This window comes from Oryctolagus cuniculus, chromosome 19, assembly GCF_051225735.1.
Source record: "Oryctolagus cuniculus isolate XC-2025 breed Fujian yellow rabbit chromosome 19, ASM5122573v1, whole genome shotgun sequence".
NCBI lineage: Eukaryota > Metazoa > Chordata > Mammalia > Lagomorpha > Leporidae > Oryctolagus > Oryctolagus cuniculus.
This window is the reverse complement of record NC_142885.1, coordinates 44477766-44486839: the sequence shown is the minus strand read 5'-3', so window position 1 is coordinate 44486839 and position 9074 is coordinate 44477766. Positions and strand designations below refer to the sequence as shown.

Genomic DNA, 9074 nt, shown 5'->3' with positions numbered 1-9074 from the left:
AAGTCAAAAACAGATAATTATGACTTTACACTGTGATTTCTAAACACAAGCTGCTATTGTGCCACATCAAGGAAATATTTGGAAATGTGACAAAAGGGATGTTTGGCACAGGGAGCCACATTTTCAGAGCCTGAGACCATCTGCCCCAGGTGACTGTTCTGGATGGTGCTCAGAAGGGTGCATGGGTTTCTGACACACAAGTTCTAAGATACTATTCTACACTCACATCTTGGACATTTTTTTCAACAAGTGAAGGTAAGGTTTAAATCAAGTCTATGGCATTTGAGAGGCAGAAGCTAAATTTTACCTGATAAAACAATAAACACTTGTGTATCTGTGGTAGATGCTGGGTATCCAGACATCTCTACTTCCTCACAAAATCAGTTTTACATATTTAGTAAGTGTATATGTGTTTGTCTCTCTCACTAAGTGCTAACTTCTTGCAAGCAGTAATTATGTCTTCTTCATGTGTAAAACCAAAAAACAGCAGATAAGCTTCACCCATTGAAATGTTCAATCTGTTTGGTGACTTCAGAGTTGTTTAAGAAACTACATGTGCAATGCAGAATTGATGAGTAGATGTGATATACAAAAATTATAAAGATTGGGGCTGGTGCTATGACACAGCAGGTCAAAACCCCAGCCTGAAGTGCTGGATCCCACACTGGCACTGGCTCAAGACCCAGCCGTTCCACCTTCAATCCAGCTCTCCACTATGGTCTGGGAAAGCAGCACAAGGATGCCTAAGTCCTTAGGCTCCTGCACCCATGCAGGAGACTCAGAGGAAGCTCCTGGCTCTTGGCCTTGGACCAGAGCAGCTCCAGCCATTGCATCCAACTGGGGGGTGAACCATCAGATGGAAAGCCTCTCCCTCTCCCTCTCACTCTGTGTGTGTGTGTGTGTGTCTCCTCCCTCTGTGCAACTCTTTCAAATAGACAAATAAATCTTCAAAAAACTATAAAGAATATTCTCCATTATGTCAAAACCTTACATGAGTGATGATGAAAAACATATCATATTGTGCATAAGATGGTACACAAGGGGCTTTCATCAACTGACTTTTCTAAACTCCGACTGCATTCTGATTATTAAAATAATCAAATTGCATTTAATTCATGGTTTCTTTTTTTTAAAGATTTTATTTATTTACTTGTGAGAGTTACAGGCAATGAGAGGAAGAGACAGACTCATTCCCCAAATGGCCGCAATGACTGGAGCTGTGCCAATTTGGATCCAGGAGCCAGAAGCCTCCTCCCGATCCCCTATGCGGGCACAGGGTCCCAAGCATCTGGGACATCCTCCACTGCTTTCCCAGGCCACAGCAGAGAGCTGGACTGGAAGAGAAGCAGCTGGGACCAGAACCGGCACCCATGTGGGATGCCAGCACCACAGGCAGAGGATTAACCTACTGTACCACTGCAGCGGCCCCAATTCATGGTTTCTGAACTTTTGATCAATACAAAATATAAAAACATCAATTTATGATGACTGCACCCTCTGGTGGCCTATTTCACCTATTTTTTAAAAACCTCTGCAATATATTCCAGCCTCACTGCTTACAGAATACTCTATCCAGTGTGCCTGCTCCTCCCTCCTTCATCTTCCACCCCATATATGTGTGTGTATATAACACAAATATGCAATTATTTGAAAACACAAGCACAACATAACCTCGGATTAAAAAACTGTCCCAAGATATGTGCCCTATAAATATAAAAAGGCAGGTATCTGGTACAGTGGTTAAGTCCCGACTTCGGATGCCTGTATCCCATACTGGAGTCCAGCTAGTGTGTATCTTGGGAGGCAGCAGATGATGGCTCAAGTGCTTGGATCCCTGACATCCACATAGGAGACCCAAATTGAGTTCTGGGGTCCTTGACATCCCCAGAAGAGACTTGAATTAAATTCTGGGTTTATGGCTTTGGCCTGGCCCAGCCCTGGCCACTGCAGGCACCTGAGAAGTGAACCAGTGGATGGAAGATCTGTCTCTGCCTTTCAAACAAAATGAAAATAAATAAATAAAAACAACAACAGACGATGATGTAACTTATGGAGCTCTCTGGGCTCACAAAGGACATTTCATAGTCAAAGCATACCCTCCACTCCTTTCCTCTGACTACCTTCACAGGGAAGCTTTTTCCTGCAGAGACTTGGTTGCAAGATCAGCTCTCTCTCGCAGCAGGTTAGCTTCCTCAACACTTGTGTGGCCTGTTCATTCTTTAGTCAGAAGTGGCTGATGAAACACTTCAAGTCTTCTCACAACATCCCCAGCTTTGGGTTGTCAAATACTCTTGCCAAAATTAAGCCAAGGTCTTGAGCTTTTATTTCCATTAACGAAATATTCAACATTTTTCTCAAAAAGTGAACTCTGGGTTTGTCCAATTCACTGAATTCAACTACCTTTAAAATGGAAAGTGGGAGCGATTTTGTCTTCAACAAGTGGGCCACCAGGTGGGTGAAATTGGATAAATTAATGGTTGGCAGATTTTTTCTAAGTCCTAAAACTTGTCCCAAATGCTGAACTAGAAAGTCATCTGAAACCTCCTTTCATATTCACAAAATTTGCTGGCCAAGAATGCATAGAAAGGATTATAAGTTTTTCCTTGAAGGCAGCAATCCAAAAGCACATGGACCATTTCTCCTGCTGATCCTTCAGTCCAAGCTTTAGAAGCTTTTCAAAAGCATCCAAAAAATCCTCACTGGTCATTACTGTACAGAATATGTTTCTCCTGATGTCAGTGTTCATCCTCTGTTTTCAGGCAAGTTCTAGTATCTTTGAGCTAACCATCCCCAGAAGCTCATTCTGTGGGTGTGAATGATGACTGCTGTTAATCATTGGGGCCCCACTCCTTGCACACCCCACAATCCACCAGCAACCTGTCTGCTTGGCATTCAAGACACTGACCCAGGATATGTGAAGTTGAGTCTCTGTACCTGAGCCAGCGTACCAGAGCTCTCTGTCGTTTCCTGTTTCTCCACTGGCTCGAGATCATAGGCTGGAATTTTGCAAATGTCATTGTTCTTCAGCGCCAACATGGTTTCTAGCATAAACCGAACCCTGTTCTGGTCCTGAAACTTGCCACTTGCTCCACTGGCTTTGGTTTGCACTTCAGCAATCAGCTCCTTCAGTGACAAGGCATCATCTTTTCTCAATGAAAAGCCCACGTTTTTCAGCATTAAGAGTATCAGTTCAATATCTTTTTCTGTGAAATTTCCAGCTAGTTTTTTAAAAATGTCAAAGATGAGTAGAGACTGCACCACGCAGAAGTTGTACAAATGGGCCATAATGGTAAACAGGTTATCACATTCTTTCCCTTCACTTCCATTTTTATACACGTCATTGAACTTCCTCACCACAGCCTCCAGAAAGTGAGCACCAACCTCAATTCCAACAGTGTGGTGAAGAGCGCTGACCAAGAGAACGTGCTCCATCACAGTCTGCTAGGCACAGCTGCGGCAGTGACACAGCACCCATGAGGGCGGCAGCCAGGGTGTCACTCGTGTCCTTCCTGCTGTGGGCCATGTCCGGCTCCTCCAGCTGTCCACTTACGGATGCCTGTTTGGTTCACTCAACCTGCGGTGAGGCATAAATACACACTGTTAATTAGACCTTCACATGTTTCGTCAGCCTTTCTAGTTCCTCCTTCTTCTGGACATCTACTGTTCCCTCAGCTCGCCTCCCATGGGATGGGATGTACTTTTCGGCACTTTCATAGAGACTCTGGTCCTCTGTATCACCATCCTCTGAAGAGCTGTCACTCTTGCCTTCGTCTTCTGCGAAGGGGACTCTCTTTCTCCCCCTTCCCTCCCGAGTCTCCCTGTCTGCTTCTTCCTCTTCCTGTTGCACACCCTCATGCTCGCTCTGCGATCCCTCACCTGCTTCCTGAGCTTTCTCTTCCTCTTCTACATCTTCCTGCTCGTCCTCACTTTCCTCTTTGGAGTCACTCTCTAGATCCCTCTCGGGGGTGTCTCCGCGGCGTCCTCCCCCTCCTCCTCCCCTCACTGCTTTCGTACAAGTCGCTGCTTTTCCCAGACTCCAGGGCTCCCAGAATATAGTCCAACCCATCGCGTGCAAAGCTAAGCGGCACGGAGCTGCCCTCGCCTTTCCTTTTCCGCTTGTTCAAGCCGAGGCAGCGTGCCCCCCTTCGGATCTCCTGGTCCTCCTCCTCCTCCTCTTTGGCCGAGAGAAGTGCCCGTTTTCGTGTAGCGGTGTTGGCGGCCGCTGAGGGTCTGGTCTGCGCAGAGGGAGACTTGGCCGGGGGTCAGGGGGTCTTGGCCGTGGGTGGTGGCGGGTGCCTGGCTGAGGACGGGTCCTTACAGGCGGCACGGCGGGCGCTGTCCTCCTCCTCCCCTGATCGAGGGACTCCAGGGCTCTGGGTGCTGCCTGCCATCCTCTGCAGGCGGCGGGCTTTCCTCAAGCGTCCTTTCTCCTTTCTCAGCTCCTTGTGGCTTTTCTCACTGCTGGGGCGGGAGCCCACCCAGGCACCGCGGCCCTTGCAGCCACTGGGAGCCTTACCTGGCTTTCCTATTCAACTGGGCCATGCGCCCCCCGCCCCCGCCCCGAATGTGTTTTCAAAACGTGATGCCCTTCTTGAAAACGTGTTTAGATTTGTAGTTGTATCATGTTATGATAAACAATCGCGGTGTATATATTGATAAGGAGTATATTTAATCAAAAATTTTACTTGAATGCTGAATGACACAGTAAATGATGCATGAGAATGAATGACCGTATAAACACCCTATGTTATACCCTAACCACAACAGGGAAAAATATTTAAAACAAACCACCCCTTGACTTGGTTAGCATTTTCAAAAATAATACACCAATACATTACACCTTTGAAGAATTGACATTTATGGGGCTGGCACTGTGACATAGCAGGTAAAGCTGCCACTTTCATGCCAGCATCCCATATGGGCCCTGGTTCGAGTCCCAGCTGCTGTACTTCCAATCCAGCTCTCTGCTATGACCTGGGAAAGCAGTGGAAGATGGCCCAAGTCCTTAGGTCCCTGCACCAATGTGGGAGACCTGGAAGAGGCTTCTGGTTCCTGGCTTCAGATCGGCACAATTCTGGTTGTTGAGGCCATCTGTGGAAATGAACCAGTGCATGGAAGACCTCACTCTCTCTCTCTGCCTCTGCCTCTCTGTATCTCTTCCTTTCAGATAAATAAATAAATCTTAAAAATTGACATTTGTATCTTATAGGATTATTTGAGTTATAAAGACTTTTTATCCAAACATATATCCAAATGTATTCTTTCTGCAGCATTCTGTATCATTGTCATGGCAGAACAGGATGTACTAAATTTAGAACAATCAAGAACTTATTTAATTAAAAACATTTAAAAATATTTGGGTAGCATTTGCTCTGTTGAGGAATTTATATAGTAGTATTGATTGCACATAAATGTGAAGAAACCAATATTAAGCCATGCCATTATTAAAAAATAAAGAGGGGCCGGCGCTATGGCTCTTGGTTATTCCTCCACATAAGGCACTGGGTTCTAGTGCCGGTTGCTCCTCTTCCAGTCCAGCTCTCTGCTGTGGCCCAGAAAGGCAGTGGAGGATGGCCCAAGTGCTTGGGCCCTGCACTCACATGGGAGACTGAGAGGGAACACCTGGCTCCTGGCTTTGGATCGGCATAGTTCTGGCTGTAACGGCCATTTGGGGGGAAGACCTTTCTCTCTGTCTCTCTCCCTCGCTGTCTATAACTACATGTCAAATTAAAAGAATAGAGTGATCTCTTTCTCTCTTCCCTCTCTGTTGCTTTCTCCCTTTGAAACAAATAAAATAAATTTTAAAGAGAATTCAGGCAGGTACGTTTAACAAAAATTACACAAGTGGCTTGCTTTATAGGTATTCAGTTCGCACAAATAACCACACAGCAAGTGACAGCTTTTATTGTATTACTGTAACAGAGCAGGTAGGAAGCAAAAGGGAAGTCCTGCCTCCCTCGTCCCCAAAGAGCAACAGGAGACAGTGGTCAAAAGACTTGCAGGGAAGCTGTCTCGGTGGAGGGCTGCCCACTAGGAGGTCTCTGCACATCTCCCAGGAGCTCTCAGGCAGTCCCAGAGGAGGCATCATCCAACAGGAGATACTTGGCTAGGCACTGAGAGCCGCACAAGAACTTGGGTGCTCTAGGAGCACTGAGTCCCTGACCACAGCTTCTATGGAAAACGCCTGCCCCAACCCTGCCCAGAGTCTGGCTTGGGAGAGCAGCTTCCCCTAGCAAAGGCCTTGTGACTGCCAGTGCTCAGGCCTGGAGGAGCCTACATTGGATGCTGGCCTGCAGCCGGACTTCCCCAAAACAAGTTTCTTTTGTTATTGACAAGAGCTATAAGCTCTAATTTATTTTTATCCATAACGTAAACATATTCAAAACAAAAGTAACAAAACTTCATGTTAATATTAAATGATACTTTTTCTGATAGCTTGAAATAATTTATCAACCACCCAAAACATCTGGCTTTGATAGATTGTTTGCTTACTGTTCTTATTGTTGAAACAAATTTTCTACCTTATAAATGTCAAATTCATGAGGAGAATCCGGAAACTCACTTCCTCAGCTTTCTTTTCAGTTGTTCTGTAAGCATCTCACCTAGAACTCAACTCAATCCTTAAAACCCTTCAATCTTTACTTCTGTCACTACGAGCAATTTAGATACATTCCAAAATTAACTCAAGGGTCAGGTAACTTTAGAAACACAGCTGTAAATGCACTGTTCATTGGACAAGAAAGTAAGAAAATGTCTAAAGACAAAAAGGAGCAGTTGAAAAGCTGAGCAGGGAGAGAGAGTTAGAGGTAGAAATAGAGAGAGAGAGGGAGAAGGAGGCGGGGGAGAGAGAGATTTTCAAACCAGCTTTAGATCTTTGGATTATCACTGATCCTAAATAAACTTGCATCATCAGCCTCTCTCTCCATGAGCCGGCAGATCCTGCATCTGAACCGGGGCTGCAAGGCCTATGACCGTGGCCAAGACCAAGAAGAAGGCGGAGGGCAGTGTTCACGGAGGAAGACTTCCAGAGGTTCCAGCAGGAATACTTCAGCAGCTAGGCTCCCTGGGAGCCCCGGGGGACTAGGTCACAGGCCCAGCCTCCTCCAGCTGCCCTCCTCTGCTGGCTCCAGCACCCTGCTGTGCGAGCCCTGCACCGCTTGACCAGGAGGTGGCGATGGAGGGCCAACCTGGTCTGGGAAGCCCTGGACCTGGAGTGCAGGGAGGGTGGAGTGGAGCTGGTGAGGTGGAAGCCCTGGAAAGGATTTTCACATGGAATGGAGTGGACGTCTGCAAGTTAAGGATGTTCACTCAGCATCTGCACCTGCTGCAAAGGATGTTTCTGTTTTGTTTGCTTTGGCTGGGAGGTGCCCCTGGGCTGTTTGCTGTGGAGAGAGGCCAGTTACTGGCAGCCACACCTCCTGTACTAGGAAGATGGGACTGGGGTGGGCTTCCAGGTTTTGATAAACATGGGCCCAGGAGCTGTGTGTGTGCTGCTGCCTCCCGTCTGGCACCAGGGTCCTCTGTACCCCATGGCACTGGGCAGTGCTCAGCTCCAGGTCAGGAGTCCTGCAGTGCCTGCCAACCCCCAGAAGTGCCTCCTGCCCTGGGAGTGGCAGCCACAGTGGAGAAGGTGGCCCTAGAGGCAAAGATTGCCCCACAGCTGCTGGGCCTTGTCCCCAGAAGCAGGTGCCACCCCCAGCCTCCTAGGGACCCAGGCTCTGCTGTGGTCACCCACAGGTTCCAACCAGTGCCCTGCACCCAAGGGCTGGGCCGCAACCCATGTCCTCCTTAGCCCAGAGTGCTGGCTTCTGCTAGCGGGCATCCATGAGTCCTGAGGCTGGGTCGGGTGGGGAGAGGCACAGCCCTCCAGCACGGGCCAGGATGGGCTCCACAGTGCTGGAGTAGAGGCTGCCTGTGTGAGAGAGGGGTCCCCACCACAGCCACCTCCACTGCTCTGCTCTGGTCTCTGGCCAGCTTTCCATCCCATGAGCAGGACAGAGGGGCCCCAAGCTGCCCAGGGCCAAGCTACCCAGGAGGTCAGGGCCAGCTGGAGAGGAGGAAGAGGAGGGAGGCACTGGAGCGAGGAGCCAGGATCTCAGTCAGTGTCTCCCACAGAGTGGAAGGACCCAAGTATTTGAGCCATCACCTGTGGTTCACCTAGCAAGAAGCTGGGTGCAGCGGGGCTGGGGCTCCAGCCCGGGTGCCTCAGTACAAGGTGGGGGCACCCCAAATGGCATCAGCAGATGCCCACCACTTGCTAACTAGCTCAGCAAGAGGTCGGCTCAGCCACTTACTCAAGGCCATTTGCATCACAGAACAGGCTGACTGAGGACACACCTGTGGCCATGGCGCTTGCTGTACCCAGGCACCTCTCATGCCAGGAGGAGGCAAGCAGGGATCCTAGCCTTGTCCTGCTCCTGAGGTCTGCAGCCATCTCCCCTCCTAATGACACCAAGTAGTGCCAGGGGCAGGGGGCTGCGTGCCCATGTCCCTCTGCAGCCAAGGTCACCGCTGGGCTTCTGCCCCACAGGTCAGGGGTGAACAGTTCCTGTGGATGATTCTGGTCCAGTGACCAGGAGGCTGCTACAGGCCTGTGGGGGGGGATGTGCTGGCCAACAAGGGGACGCTATTCTGTCACACTCAAGCCAGGGCTGAAAGGACAGAACAGGAAGAGCCCCCCGCATTGACCAAGACCTGTGTAGATGTGAAAGTGCCAGAGGCTGACATGTCTGGGCCCAGACTCTGAGGAATCCACAGTGCAACCAAAAGGGTCCCAGGCAGACTTCCTGTTCCACTTCTGGTTGGGCTGCTTCTGCTTGCACCACCTGAGGACCTGGCCAAGAGCAGTGGGCCAGGAGTGGGATGGGACTGCCCCACGGGACCCCAGCAGGGCGGGCTGCAGGCTCACCCTGGCAGGGCACCAGCCCTGCTAGGGCCAGGCTGCTGGAACCCAGGTCTCCTGCCACCTCTTCCAGTGTCTGCCCTCACCTCCCTGGGGTCTTTCTGGGGTGGGGTGCTTGCCCTGGACTCCACATCCATCCAGTGCCCACCACCCTGTCCACCTTGGTGTCTGA

The 9074-nt window shown here is 49.4% G+C and overlaps 1 pseudogene; it reads right to left on the bottom strand.

Annotated features, from left to right (window-relative positions):
- Window positions 1–2122: 2122 nt before the first annotated feature.
- Window positions 2123–8347, bottom strand: LOC149120527 (nucleolar MIF4G domain-containing protein 1 pseudogene; annotated as a pseudogene).
- Between the last annotated feature and the right edge of the window lie 727 nt (window positions 8348–9074).